The sequence below is a fragment of the Melozone crissalis genome, unplaced genomic scaffold, assembly GCF_028551555.1.
Source record: "Melozone crissalis strain CALT ecotype California unplaced genomic scaffold, PUWL_Pcris_2 ptg000013l_1, whole genome shotgun sequence".
In the NCBI taxonomy this organism is placed as follows: Eukaryota; Metazoa; Chordata; class Aves; order Passeriformes; family Passerellidae; genus Melozone; species Melozone crissalis.
Window position 1 is genome coordinate 23438523 of NW_026535791.1, and position 15468 is coordinate 23453990.

Consider the following 15468-nt stretch of genomic DNA (forward strand, 5'->3'; position numbering starts at 1 on the left):
GTGCATTTCTGAAAAATCCTTGGGGCACTTTTTGGAATTTTAGCTGTGTGTATGCTCTTAATTCCGACCCACTCAGTAATAAATGCACTCTTTATGAAAGAGAGGGATGTGTTATTAGATGAGATGTTGAAGAACTTAGCCAGAGGAAAAGGCACACTTGATCTTCTTGCTATCAAAGGTTTTACTGAGAGCAGGAGAATGAAAGAATCTTGGTGCTGGTGACAAAAATTGGTTGAATATAATGTAGATGGCTAGTGTATACCTGAAGTGTCCAGAAAATTCAAAGCTATGGTTGTAATAAAGGAAATATTTAAAAAAAAGTATTGACTCAAGGCTGTTTTCCCAACAGTCTGTCTGGTAGAATACAATAGATTATGTGATCAAAACAAGGAAAGTGACCTTGTACAGTTTTATGAGAGACATATTTCAAAATATTTGAGTTGGGGTTTTTTGGTTTTTTTGGTCAAAAACCTAATGCATAAGTTTTACATTTTAGTGCAACTTTTGTGCATAAAGAATGTTTCATATTATCAGTTTCTAGCTTTGAAGATATGACTTCATATTCCAAAGTCATAAAATACTGATAGGGAGAATATTTTTCTCTGACCCTGGTATTTGTCATGAGGCCTCAGTCATACGAACATAGCAAAAGTTAAGCATTTTTTTTCAAAAATATTATTTATTTATTTAAAATATTCAAAATATTTTCCTACTGTACTTCTCTGTATTTTGAAAAATAATTGGAAAAAGTTTTGGAGAAAGCATGACCCAAGTTATAACATCTTATTTTTCAGGTACTTGAAGGAATGCATGCAACATGTGGTTGGCTATTTTAAAAGCAGTTACACTTTTAGGGGGAGTCCACATCCAGCACAAATGGAATTTTTTGAAATAATTTTCATCATGTATCAGATTAAGGGAAGAACAAAGAAAAGTTTGCAAAACTCAAACACAAACAAGAAAAAGGTAGATGGATTTCTATAGGAGATACAATTAAAGCAAAAATTTGGCAAAAAAAAAAATATTGTTGTATCACACACAAGCTTTTAATGAGACTCTCATTCTATAAATCTTACAAGCCTATCATCCTCTGGTTTTTTTTAATGGTGGCCAGTTTTATGCCTCATCCTCTATGTTCATATTGCTTATCTTGTTTTGAGGTATTAAAAGGCATAAAATCACAGCTGACTCTAAACAAGAAGCAGCTGGAATACATTGGCATCTGTGATACCAACAATTTGAACAACTTAATAAGGGAGGATTTTAGTAGCTTTTGGCATTCCACCTATCGCATATGATAGTTCTGCATCACTCATTATGAACTGATCATCCAGCTGGAAATAAATGAAGATATTTTTTCAAATAAAAGACTGAATATATTGAAAAACTATCTCTCTCAAGGAATCATCTTGCTCTGTCATGCTTTTACCTGTTCTGTATATGTATATATATGTATATATATGAATTCAAAGGTATATTTTCTCTTTGCTGTTTTCCCTTCACTTTTTGAATGAATGAATGAATGAATGAATGAATGAATGAAAGAAATGCTGCAGTATTACTCTGGGTCACATATGTTGTTTTTTAAAAAGGTGAGGTGGGATTCTGCTACTAATTAGTACTGCATCCAAATACTTCTAACAGCACCATAGTGCTAGATCTGGCTGCTCTCCAATATTCTATGTCTTTTAGGTGCCTATTTTGCCACAACAATTTTTCCAGTTTGAAAAGTAATTATACTAGTTGTCAGTGTTTGACAAATATAGACAAAAAGGAATCTTTAGTGACAATTTCATGCATCCATTCACTTTCAGGTGGCTTAAGTTTTCAGAAATACTTAGCCCTGGGTCTAGTTTTACAGCATGGATAGTTGAGAGTAGATAAAAATCCAGCTAAATATGTCTTGTGTTTGAATACTTTGCAGTCAGCTGGAAATATTGTCAATATGTATTTTCCAGATCTTTTTTACCTGATTTCCCTAAGCTATTTTCAATTGAAGTGATCACTGTAATACAAGAGATGTCATGTATAGACTAAACATGGATGAGAAGACAGCTTTTTGTCACAGAAGCAGGTAAAATGTTAATAAACTTTGCCTGCTGTGAACAGTAAAATGTATCCTTGGGAAATTATCAGACTAACTTAAGGAACAAAGTACTCACATTTTGTCTGAAATTATGGCCTTATGTACAGAATAGCAAAAACTGCAATTTAGAGAAAAGGAGAGTTTCATTCCATATTTAGTATTTATTTTGAATCCCAATCAAACACTTCCTTGAGCACAATGGATACTCACCATGCAATAAGGTAGATTTGGAGAGGAACAAACCTAAGCAATTAGGTGCATATATTTTAAGAATACAGACCTTTAAAAAATAAAAAATCCCCTATTCAGTAATTTTAAAACATAATTTACAGTGATGTAATCTGGGACACATTTTGACTGAAATATACAGATCTGACATCTATGTATCTGTCCATCTACCTATATTCAAAAACACAGTTATGAAGGAATCTGAACATGACATGCTACATTGCTTAGTGTAAGTTAATGTATATTTCATTCTGATAGCAAAACCTAAAAAATTTAGCTATTAGCCAGAACAAAAATAAAACATATCTTCAGCGTAAGTCCAAGGTCTTCTCGAACACAACTTATATTGTTTTGTGATTTTCTGCTTATTATTATGATATCAAAAATATTTAGATGTGACAAAAATGATATCTGTAAGTGAATGTGCATATTTATGATTGATTTTGAAGACAGATGCCCAAACAACACAGCTGTCAGGCTTAGAACTTCTCTCTGTTAAAAACAGTGACTTGAAAGCAAATTTAACTTTGCAGATCTGGTAGAAGCCTGACTTTGAAAGTAGAAAGTATGATCCAAATAATCTTTATGGAATTATTCGGTTATCACAACCCATTGTTTTCATGAAAAACATCCTGGAACTAAGTACATCAAGTGACATACTGTACTTATTTAAATTTTTTCTTAAAATTAAATATTTGCCTTTTTAGTTCTCTGATAAGACTCCCTCACATTTCATTATCTGATTGTAGAGAAACTAAGAAAAGAGGAAATAAATTTCTCTCTTTTCACGTAATGAAAAAACTGTGTAAAAACATTCAAGGACGCCAGATTAATTCACAGAGGAAACTACTGTACTAAACTATTTTACACATGTATGTCAAAAACTGGTATTTGAACAGGCTGCATCTTTAAAGAGTGATAGGATAACAACAGCTGATTTTATAGTAACCTATTTAACAAAAGAAAGAAAATGAAATTGATCGGTTCTAATTAGAAAAGAGAAAAAATTAGCCATAATAAATAGGCTTAAGGAAGGAATAAATCACTGACACATGACCACAAAGGTAGAGACATAGGTGAGTTTCAAAGGGTAAACTATCAATTTTTTTAAGATTCAGTTTCCTCAAATTTTTCCTAAATGCCTCTGAAGAAAACATCTGTACCACGGGAGGTGAATATGTAGGTTTTCTGGCTTTGCTCTGACCAGGACTAAGCAATAAGAAATAAGTAACTCTATGTGTTTTGTGAAATGTCTGGCAAAAATAAAATAATAATGCAAAAACTCTCTCTTTTTACAGAGTCACACTTTGAGAAATTAATTATCATTATGAAGGCAGAAAAAAAGTTAATCTTTTCAACCTGAGTTGACTTTTGCCAAATTATCTCAGTTTGATATAGGGACCATAGTTCAAGAGGAAAAAAAGATGATGCATGTATATATAATTTTTTTAATATTTTTTCCTGAACCACTTGATCTTATACAGTAATCAAATTATCCTCTAACAGACACAAAGGAACAGATTTATCTGTTTAAAACTAATGTGACCAGAGACACCTGAGGCTATTCCAGACATTTCCCTGCTGTTGGTAGATATGACATGTGGGCTAAAAAAGATTCACTCTGTTTCTCTAGCAGCAGTTAGAGAGAAAACTGGATACCTGAGAGTGCCTAAGATATCACTATGATCATTTTTAAAAATTGTAAATTAGGGTGTCTTTCCGAAGAGTTAACAACTTTCATTACCAAGGATTAGATAGTGAGTTTCTGAATGAGGAACAGCTGACTTCATGCAAAATGATTTCTGATAGAAAGTAGAAATAAAAAAAAATTAAAACCTCATAGGGTACTGAGTCAGTACTTTCTATTTACAGCATATGATTTATATTTTATAGATTTAGATATTTATTTTATAGTGTGACAATATTGTAGCAAAGAATCATCCTATATTATAGAAAGGCTAAATCTTGACCTTGAGGTAAGGTATCTCTAAACTTTAGAGTAAGATTAATGTGGTTATCTGTCTGGAAACCAAATGTTTTTATTTATTTTCAAAGCAAAATTGGTTCAATGGACCCTTTCATCTATTCTTCTTTATGACAATACAAACTACAGAAAGATCAGCTGAGGCTTTGAGATAAAAAAATAATCTTGGTCTGTAGGGAGGGGGATGCCAACAGAACCTTCCTGAAACATTTTTTAATTACATTCTATTTGTATGGCTTGCATATTCTGATCTCTTTAGCAAATGTTAGGAATACGATTGCTTTGCAAATTTCTGGGAAATTAATTTTAGTGAGTATGACAGTAAATATCTGATATGCACAGATCCCATGAGGAAAAGCAAACACTAAAGAGAGAGAATGATGTTGTAGGACAGGTAGTTAGGTGAGCCAAGCAGGGGTAAGAGAGGTTGTAGTTTGTTTAATGGTGTTTCTTCACAAAATCTGTTTTATTTCTAGCATGAAAAACACTAGGACACAAACATTTTTTGCCATAACAGTGAGAAATCCCTTTGGCAAGTGAAAAACTTTACCATGCATTAAAAATGTATGTGTGTTTATCTACAGGATATCACTTTATTTTCAAATGTAGAGGGCCAGAGACTCTGTTATATGCACAAGAGATTCTCATTCACTAGTCATTTATTAGTAGTCATTATGTTCAGTTATGGTCACAGAGAGTAAAGAAAACTTGACAGTTGAAATGTTACTCCATAGCCTGAATATAACCCCTTCCCTCTTTATCTTTTCAGTGGCTCCCCAGGCAAAGTGCTGGCTCTGCTCAGTGAATTTTCCTGCCAGTTTTTGAATCACACATAGCCTGCCAGGTCTCTCCTAACACACATCTGCTGCTGTACTGATTCCCCCCAGTAACCTGCTGCTCTATCAGATGCTGGCTGAAGTTCCTGCTCCTGCCAAGGCAGGACATGCTGAGACCGTGCCCGGCGGCTGGGCTGGCCCCAGCTGTGGCACTTTGCCATTGCTGCTTCTGCCTGGTTTCCATTCTGTGGCCTGAATTTCCTGCAGCAATATATTCTTCTTTTGTCTCAAAAAGATCCAAACCCACTTCTGAACACACCTGGGCAAGAAGTCTAAAGACTGAGGTACTTTTGTTAATCATGCTGGATTAATTCTTATCTACCTTATCCTACATGACTCCCCTGTCTTTGGTTCTTGTTTTGGCACTATGTCCTGATCTGAATATAAATAAAACAATGCTTGGATTTTTATTTTCATTAGAATGTAGCACTGCTAGGCCAATGTAGATGAAAAATAATTGATTGAGCACTACTCTGGCATGTGCATTAACACTAAAACTTATACTTGCAATGAGTTCCTTGTTACAATTTTGTATTGAAGAATCACAAAACTGCTGTTTGGTTTTCCAGTTATTAAGATTGGAGAAGTTTCCAGAAGTTGAGAGATCAAGAAGCTATCTATCTTCAGAGAAACTCCACTGTGTGCCAACAGCCACATCACTGATGGAGAACTAAAACCTTGAGCTGACAAAGCTACAACTTAGCACACATTGTAGCAATGTTATTTCCCACCAAATTCTCTATTAGTAGGAAAAATGATGTTTTCCTGGACATTTTGCAACACCAAATCCTCTTTTTTCCTTTGAACAAGTTAGTGGTTGCTCAGTTAGTGGTTGTTCAAGTTATATTTGATAGCATGAGAGAGGGGAAGAAACAATTTTCTGAAAAAATAATCTGTGGAGAAAGCATTTTTGGAACAGTATTTGAGCAAACAAATCTCTTATGGAAATCAGTGTTAAACAAAAATAAAATTCAACTACATACACACACACATGTACACACACATACACTGTGTGTCAGATATATATTTATTTATGTTTTCATTTATTTACATAAAGGGGTAATTTCCTTCAGAAACGTGTTTCTGTACTGTAGAGGTTCATAAAGTGTGCACTTTAAATAGCATATGAACCTGTGACAGATTGCAGCATATATTACCATAATTGTTGATGCTCAAGAAGCTAAAAGTTTAACTTTTCATTATAAAAATCTGCATAGCCACACTTTTCAGGATAAATTCAATTCAGTCCAAATAACACGTCTGTTGCTCTTACTCTGTGGTTTGGGTAGGTTTATTACTTCTGGAGTGCTAGCAATATATTTTATAAGGAGAGATAGAAGAAGAATATGCCCTAAGATTCTATTGCAAATTAGAGTTACTGCTGTCCTAAGGCCTTAGATGTTCTCTTTGTTCCCAAGAGGGGAATCTTTTTAATGGGATTCTGTGAAAAATCCCTGCTGGACATGTGGGTCATATGACTACAGGAACTGGAACTGTCAACAGCATGCATTTTAAAAATACATTTTCAGTTCTCTCTGTTTGTGTAATGGTTTTGAGCCTTCAGGGTTTCCATTTTCAAATGTTTACTTCTTCTAGCCTAAGTACTAGAAACTATAGTCTTTTATTCATGTCAGCACAAATGCTTCTATCTCTAAATCATTCTAGAATCTAGGAATCAAGGAAAACATGCCTGAATTTATGTACATGTATTTTATAAATATTTATATAAATAATATACATATCCACATATCTATATATCTATTCTAAATATAAATATCTACCTACAGGCAATATCTATTAATACTACTCCCTGTGTTCCTCAGTGATAAGTTACCCAGCATCACCACTATCACTATCACCTTGGAAACACCTTTGTTTCATAATAAAAATCTGTTTTATGAAGTAAATCAATATCAATATTTTGCAATGACAAACAAGAGAAGAATATTGATTTGGGTTTGAAATTTTCCTTTTGTTTTCAGACAGTTTTTGTAGTTTTCTCAGTTCATATTATTCCCAAATCATAAAATATCCATGAAAGGAAAAATCTACAAGGAAAAGATTATCAATGCCAATGAATTATCACGATCATAATACTAATTATGACCACTATTTGATTGTGCCCCCTGTATGCTCTCTGGGCTCAGCCAGAACACTCCTGTTCTCCAAGTATACCTATCAGCTTGTTCTGTGTTATGGCAGAAAAGAAACTGTTTTCAGAGAAGCATCCATTACTATTTAACAAAGAAAATCAAAGACTGGAGTTTCGTTACTTCCTGAACACCCAACAAGTCACAATTTTTTTATTTTTTAATTTCTCTTCTGAGAAATAAATATTTCAGTGCTGTCCTTAACATTTTGGAAGAGTAGACAAAATTCCAGGAGTGCAATTTTTTTGCTCTATCTATAGTATATGAAAAAATTCTAGTTATTTTTCATCAGTTTTTTCCCCTATGTCTACTGGTCACAACAAATTCATCCTGACATTGTTAGATCATGAAGACAATAATAGCTCAAACTTCCTGTATCTAAATTTCTCCCTTTTTTACATTTGATTTTTACATTATATAGTTCATAGCTTACATTATTTAGTTCCTAATATGCAAATAAAAGGGGGGTTATTTTTTCTGTGACATATATCCACACACATTTTGGCATATTGGAAATTCCTACAGAGATTTGAAAACTTTTGACCTAAACTTTTTGTTTCTGAAAAAAGAATTTACTTCATGTCCTGAAATTAAAATATTTTGACTAATGTTGTATATAGTATTCAGACTGTCAGATGGTGTCTTCCATAATTGATTGCCCTTCCAAAATTTCTTCCAAAGCAGGTTATAGTATCTGATAGGCAATAAATTATAATGAAGTGAGTTTTGTCACTGAATTCATAATGCGTCTGGTCTTCTGGTGTGTAATTTTACAGCAAGATGCCAAAGATTCATTTACTTGAGACTGAACATGTTTGATAAAAAACTCCTTATGAAAATGTATTGTTTTGACTGCTGGTTTAAAATTGCACATTATGTAGGCATTAAATTAAACTGAACAGGGTAATTGTTGATTTTTAATTTATTTTAATGTAATTATAATTTTTTTCCATGGATTGACTTAATTAATTTGTGATGTAAATGTTAGATTCATTTTGATGGAGAAAAAGGCATTCCAAAGTGAAGCTCTGACAAGATGTTTATTCACTAATATTTAGTTAGGATGGACTTATAAAATACTTTGTAGGGAGTCTTAACATGCAGAGCATAAAAATCATATGCCAGTTATTATTCTGTCAATACAGTGTATTCTGAAGATATTGTATATGTACACATAGCCTCCTATTTTGCCTGAAACATCCTTTATTTCATGAACCTCATAAAACAACATGAAAAATTTCAGATTTGGTATTACTCCTGTTAGACCTCCTCTGCAATTAGTCCTTTAGAGACAAAAACTCTCATTGGCTTCAATTTGCATTTTTTTTTCTTATTCTGCATTATAAAAAAATCCATGGAAGATGAGATGCAAAATTTTCATCAACAAATATCATTCTTCAATAATTTTTATAGTTCTGAGGTCTAATTTTTCTCCAAATTCTTGATATCTAACTCTTTTTCAGCCGAAACTGCAGCACCACTGATAAGGTATTAAGGCTCAAGTGTCACCATCACCTTTTGTGGCCTTATGGGCTTAATCTGATGTGCTGTCCATTCCTTCTGAGACAGATCTATAAACAGAAAGGTGTTGCAATGCTGAAAACCAAGGTGATGAGAGGAAAAGAACCAATGCTCACCCTTTTAAGTAAATTACAGGATGCTCTACTGCATGTGAATGCCTGAGAAGCCACATGCTCACACAGCTACCACATTGCAGTGATTGAAGACTGCCAGCATTCTGCAGTCTCTTTCCTCAGCAGGGCCAGAGGTCCCCAAGGGTTTCCCAGGAGCATACAACTCTGGGTGATGGCAGTGCCCATAACACAGGCAGAGGAGCATTCACAGAAGAAAACATTTAATGAGGTCAAACCTGTACTAACCACAATAAAGGTTGGGACATTTTCTGTGGCATCTTTTGCTAGTTATAAAATAGAAAATGTGTTTTGTTATCCAAGAGCACTTCAAACAACATACACTTTTAGTCTGAGCTAGTAGAAGCTCCCCCATTTTTGGTACTTATCAATCCCCTTTGTAAAATACTGTGAAATTTTCTACAATGACACTGCTATTTCCACAGATCTCATCACATTTTTGAGAAAGCGATTTCCAATTAAAAGAAATGCAGCAATACACATCAGAAAAGTTCGTTTAGTTTTCTGTGAGGTGCATGCTTTTATACATGTATACAAAGCAAAGCATGTGCATGCACGTGCACACACATTTTCACATCTTACTTTTCTGAAAGTGGAATTCCCCAGCAATGTGTTGGCAGCCTACCTGAGGAATGGCAGAGAAATTATGTGCAGCTGGGCCCAATTTGATTATCATGGGGATAACCCCTCAGTCAGGTCTGCCCTTAGATGCCAGAAGCATTGAGCAGGCATGACAATGGTGAGATGCTCCTGCTTCCTTACTTTGGCAGCATGAAAACCCAAGCATACAGTTCTCACAATGCAAATTCATGGGGGAAGAGCAATCCTGCTCTGAGAACTCACACATTACTCATTTTTCGACCCACATGTAACAGCTTTGCATATTCTGGTTTCAATTCTATGGACCATACAGGCATTTTTAAAATAATCTCTAATTTTTGTATTTCTTTATATATTTGACTAGGTGAATGTACATCATACATTACATGCACTAGGTTATTAAGAAGGGAAATTGATAATCTGAGACGGCAATGCAACATGTTTCCTTTTATTTGTGTATTTATATTTCTTCTTTTCAAAAAGTAGTTTTACCTGACGTTGTGTACTATGAACAACAACCACCGATCTTGAATAAATTAGAATTTAAAAGGAAATACTGGGGGATTTTAAAATTATTTTTGCTCCTTAAACCTTGTCACCCTGACAGTGGGAATAAAAATATGGTGAGGCCAATTTAATCTTTGTGACATAAGTTGAAATGTAATACTTTGAGGGATTCCAACCATTTAACTTGAAATAAAAATTTTGGATTCTAAAGGAAAATTTTTTCAAACAAAATATCGTAACACCATGATTATCCTATTTTTTTTTGTTAAAAGTTCTAGCCTATTTTTAAGTGGGAATTACTGGGGTAAGACCAAGTGCCAGATTCAGCTGTATCCCTGTACAGCCTGCAGGCTACAAATGATGCTTTGCTATTTTCAGGGCTTTAAAAAAACAGCCTCCAGCAAATCAACAAACAGTATCACAGAGGTTTAGGCAGAGAACATAAAGTCTTTAATTTAGTTCAAGATAGAATCTGCCCAACAAGGGATAGATTAGGAAGACTCCTCACAGCTGTTTTTTGCCATGATCCATGCAGGACCTTAGCTGAACCTCAACAGACCCAACACTTAAGAAAAGGAAAATTAAATGGGTAAAACACAGTAAAAAGTGGAATCCACAGCTAGCACTAGGCTTTTAATGTTCAGGATGACGTTGATATGGTACTATATATTGGCAAAATTTAGGATCTCAAAGCTGGACTACAACACCAGAAGAAAAAATAATGGTAAACTTACTTCATACATGATTATGCCATTAGATTGCTCAGTTTCAAAACCTCCAGAAGGGCTGAATCCCAGACCTTTTTATTGGTTCAGAAATCTGCTGGCAGTGGGCAGTGTGTTCTACTTCACCAAATATTAAGAAGCACTGAGCTGAAATTTTGTGAGCCACACACTCTACTCCACCCAAATGGGAGAATTCCATCTTTTCCTATATTATATTCCAAATTTTCAAAGTTAAAGCAAATTGGTAAATTTTCCTGATACCTGATGTTATTTTTGCATCATCTGTTTCAGTAAGGATTTCAATAATGTTCCTTTTGTCCTCATTCATTTACTCAATTTTTCTTAATATCTTACATAATTTTCCAGAAAAAACTCAAAAACATCCCTATCTGTTTACACAAACTGTTTATCTATGGACACCTGCCATTATACTACCTTTAAATACTAAGAAACATGTACATGTTGATTATACTCTCACCATGTGGGTGAAGTACTCATACAAGTAGAACAAAGACATTTTCATCCTAGGTTTTGAAGGCAAAGGAATAGAACACTGTATCACCTAAAAATAATCGAGGAAGATCTAAACTTCTTCAGTATAGAAAGTCTCAAGTTGCAATATATATGCCCATACACATTAATTTGTGGTTATAAGTGGCAAAAAGGACACTGACTCAGTACCAAAAATTGTTGACTTTGCGTTCCAGCACAATAAATGTTCAAGACAAACATGCTAATGGGCTAATACCTGGTCCTCTACAATGTGCTTAATCAATGGTTTCTTCTTCATTTAGCCAATGAACTGAAAAATCCACTGTTCTGAGAGGTATCTAATATAGATGAGATGACTGAAGTTACCACTTCTGTATTAGTTACAGAAAGATCTAAGAACAGAGCAGACATTGAACTTCTAGATGGTTAAGTAAAATGAAATAAACACAGAGTTTTCTATTGAAAATAGTAATAATGCAAAAAACTTCTTGCTGATTTTCTTCACAGAGAACTCAGTATTCAGGCAATAGGTGTTTTCGCAGCAACACCCTTGGGAAAATGCATTCAAGGATTTGTGTCTTGTTTTTTAGTCCCCTACTTTTTATAAAACTTGGACAACTTCACTGTCCCATTTTCATATAAATAGAGATACTAGATATGAACCAAGTATTCTTACACTTTGATTTGTCTAGTTTATTCATTCAGATGCTAAATAGTGCTGGCTATTGACTATCATTGGAATTCACATGCAGTCTTACTCAAGAATAATAAAAATACCTTTTTTTTTTTCCCATCATACACAGCAGTTTTTAAAATTTTTAAGAGAAAATTATTTTCCAATACAGTAATTCAAACCCAGATGAAATTGAATCCCCTCTCACAGTGCACATAATGGGGAAAAAATTAATATATAAGTGATAGTATTACAAATGTTCTCAGAACATTAACAGGAGGAGTTAAAATTTAAAAATAGCTCCTTCAGAGTTAATGTGAATAGGTAATAATAGGATTAATTATAAATTTTTTTAAAGAGAAAAAAATACAGTTACATGAGGTAAGTATTTTTTCTATGTCCAACTACAGCAGATTTAATTTACTGATTTTTGCTGCCTTATTTTCCTTTTTAGATCAGTAGCATTTGTGAAGTGATTGTTATGTTCCAATATTTATTTCCCAATTTCTTTCCTTTTTAAGGAGGTAAAAATGATGTAAGTTATGGACCAAAGATTAATAGTTAAAAAAACCTTTACACTTCCACCTTTGAAAAAATAAAAAAAGCAAATAAAGTCCAAGGAAATGAAAAAAAAATTGTAATGTTATGAATTGCTTTCTATTTCAAAGTGAAAATATTGAAAATATCATCATCATTTTTGTTTGTTTATTTTGGGTTTTTAAAAAAATGAATTATGTATCGGGGGGAAGTGGTTTTCAAGTTCTTAAAAATGTAATCCAAATCAATAAAAACATGTACAGTACAAACCCATGAACACTGTAAAGATTCTCTCCTGCATAATCTGGAAGTTGGCGTGTTTTGAGAAAACCAAATGAACTTCAGAGCACTGCAAGTAATGAGGCAGATTGCCTCCTCTGATTCACAAATTTTTAGTGTCTTTTCACATCAGGGAATAGAGCGCTTACGCACCTGTGAAGGGAATAACCACAAACAAAAAATAGAATAGAATAAAATAAAATTTAAAAATACTAAAGGGTAAAAGAGTGAAATCAATTAAAAACCAAACATTGGAGTGGGACACTTTAAGCAGCAAATCTTTCATAAACAACTAACCATCTACATAAAAAACTAACCACCAGTCCAAACAACAGCATAACAAAGCATGAAATAAGTAGAAAAGGACCCTTTTTTCAGTCACCTGAGAAATTACAAATTATAAGAATTCCTAACCTATATTTAAAGAGTACAGAATTCTTATATATTTGACAATAATAAACTACAAAATCCAGTTGGGAATGTCACCAGTAAGCTGGATGAAGGGCCAAAGTTACCCTCAGCAAGTGATTCAAAACTGCTTGCCACATTAAAACCACAGTACAAACATAAATTTGACTGGGAGAAAAGAAACAATGTTTTTAAAATGCAAGGGGAAAGATTTAGATTCACTATAAGGAACAAATTTCATAAGGATGGTAAGGCATTGGAAGAGGTTGCTCAGAGAAGCTGTTTAAGCTCCATCCCTGGAAGTGTTGAAGACTGGACAGGACTTTGGGCAATCTGTTTAACTGATAGATTTCTCTACCCATAGCAGAACATTTGGATTAGATGATCTTTAGAAATCCTTTCAATTCCAAATCATTGTATGATTCTATGAAATTTGTTTTCAAGGGGAGAAAATTGGTGAATGGAAAAAACAACACCTAGGAAACAGGAGGAAAATATCTTCCACTCTGAAAGCTGGTCTTTGAAGTATCATAAAATTTATCATGATTTTCCCATGCATTGCATTCTCTGAGTCAGCTCCAAGCAAAACAGTTGTTGAAGGAAATATAAGTATCAGATAGTCACTGTGGGATAAATGACAGTATTTTAATTAAAGACAAGATTCAATATTCTATTTTATCCCACCATCTCCCAAATTCACGTACATTTATTTCCCAAACTTCGCCTAGATCTAAGCAAAGTTATGTGGAGATTATATGCTATAACTCACAGTATTAGACTGAGGTTTTGGACTCAATTCTTAACACAAGGAAATAATTGTTAAATAGATAAATCTATACTTTATTCACATTCAGAAGTCATATTCTGTTTGCAATTCCTAAGTATTATGAGTTGCATGATATTTATATATTTACAAGAAAAAGCATAGGTATTAATAATAAAGATAGCAAAGACATGGTAATATTTGAGAGTTTGCTTCTCGGATTCCAAATTTTACAAAGCACTCACAACAGGTTTATTGAGCGTTAGGTCCATGATTTCATATGTTTACTAGTCATAAAGTTTCTTTGGTAAAACAAGGAAAAAAGAAGTCTAAACGTACAATAGAGCAGATGTTCAATACAGTAGTGAGCTATTTCACTATGGATACAAGATTGTTACTATTGTTACTGCAGTTCCTCTGGGATAGTTGCTTCTGGCCTTTTAAAGCAAAATCTCTGTTAGAAAACTTCTAGACTCTTTAGTGCATACCTGTGATATGCATAGAATTTCCTGTGAGTCAGATAGATCAAAAAAGTAGTAAAATTGGGAAAATGCAATTGCACAAAAACATGGTACTGAAGACCTAAATAAAACACAAAAGATGCATAACATCAGCTAGATTACATTTGTGTTCAGAAACATGACATTTATTAAGCTTGTAATGGATAAAAATATATGTGGCCAAATTTGCAAAGATGTTACTAACAGTCATACATTTTACAAATATTATGTGCAACTTAGAAAATAGGATTTCTTAATTTCTCATTATTTTTAATGAATGCAACAAAGGCTTTGTAAATTTCCAATATAACTTGTTTACTGTTTTCATCTAAAGAAATTAAAGAAAATTAAATACTTTAACTTCCCCAAATAAGCAATTTTCATATGTGAAGTTATTGCTGGACCAATTATTGAAATATTTAACTCTTCATGTTACAAACTCTGATTTCATATATAACTTTGTTAAGCATAAGCCATTTAAAATTAAAATTTCCAATTAGCATGAAAGGCACCAGCTGAATTTATTAGGAAGAATAAAAGAGGTGGGAGAATCAATTATGAACATTTGTAATAGAATTTCAGTTATTTTCACTGAAGGTTTTAATACTTTATGTATTGGGAGAGGAAGGTCCACTGAATTATCACTGACATAATTTCTGTAGACTATTAATTCACATGGGTTTGGTCACATTAAAAATAGTGGGATAAGATTTTGAGTTTGTAGATAGTATTTATTTCAGGATTTGGAAACACTTGGACTATGCAGCAATGGCAGATCCTGAGACCTCCAATTAATAAAGAGACAACCAGTGAGGAGGCTGATCACACATTGTGCCTCTGAATAGGCTTCTCAGATGGAGAAAGAAAGGCCTAGGAAAAACATAACCTGTAAATGGAAGAATATGCATGAAGGGGAATGTCATGGAGTGTCCATGGACATCATGATGTTTGAGACTGGCAACTTCAGCAGCTGAGCAGCACACACCAGCTGATTTTCCTTCTCTCTTTCCTAGACTAGCAGCGATCTCCCTTGTAGAGGTGTTGAAGC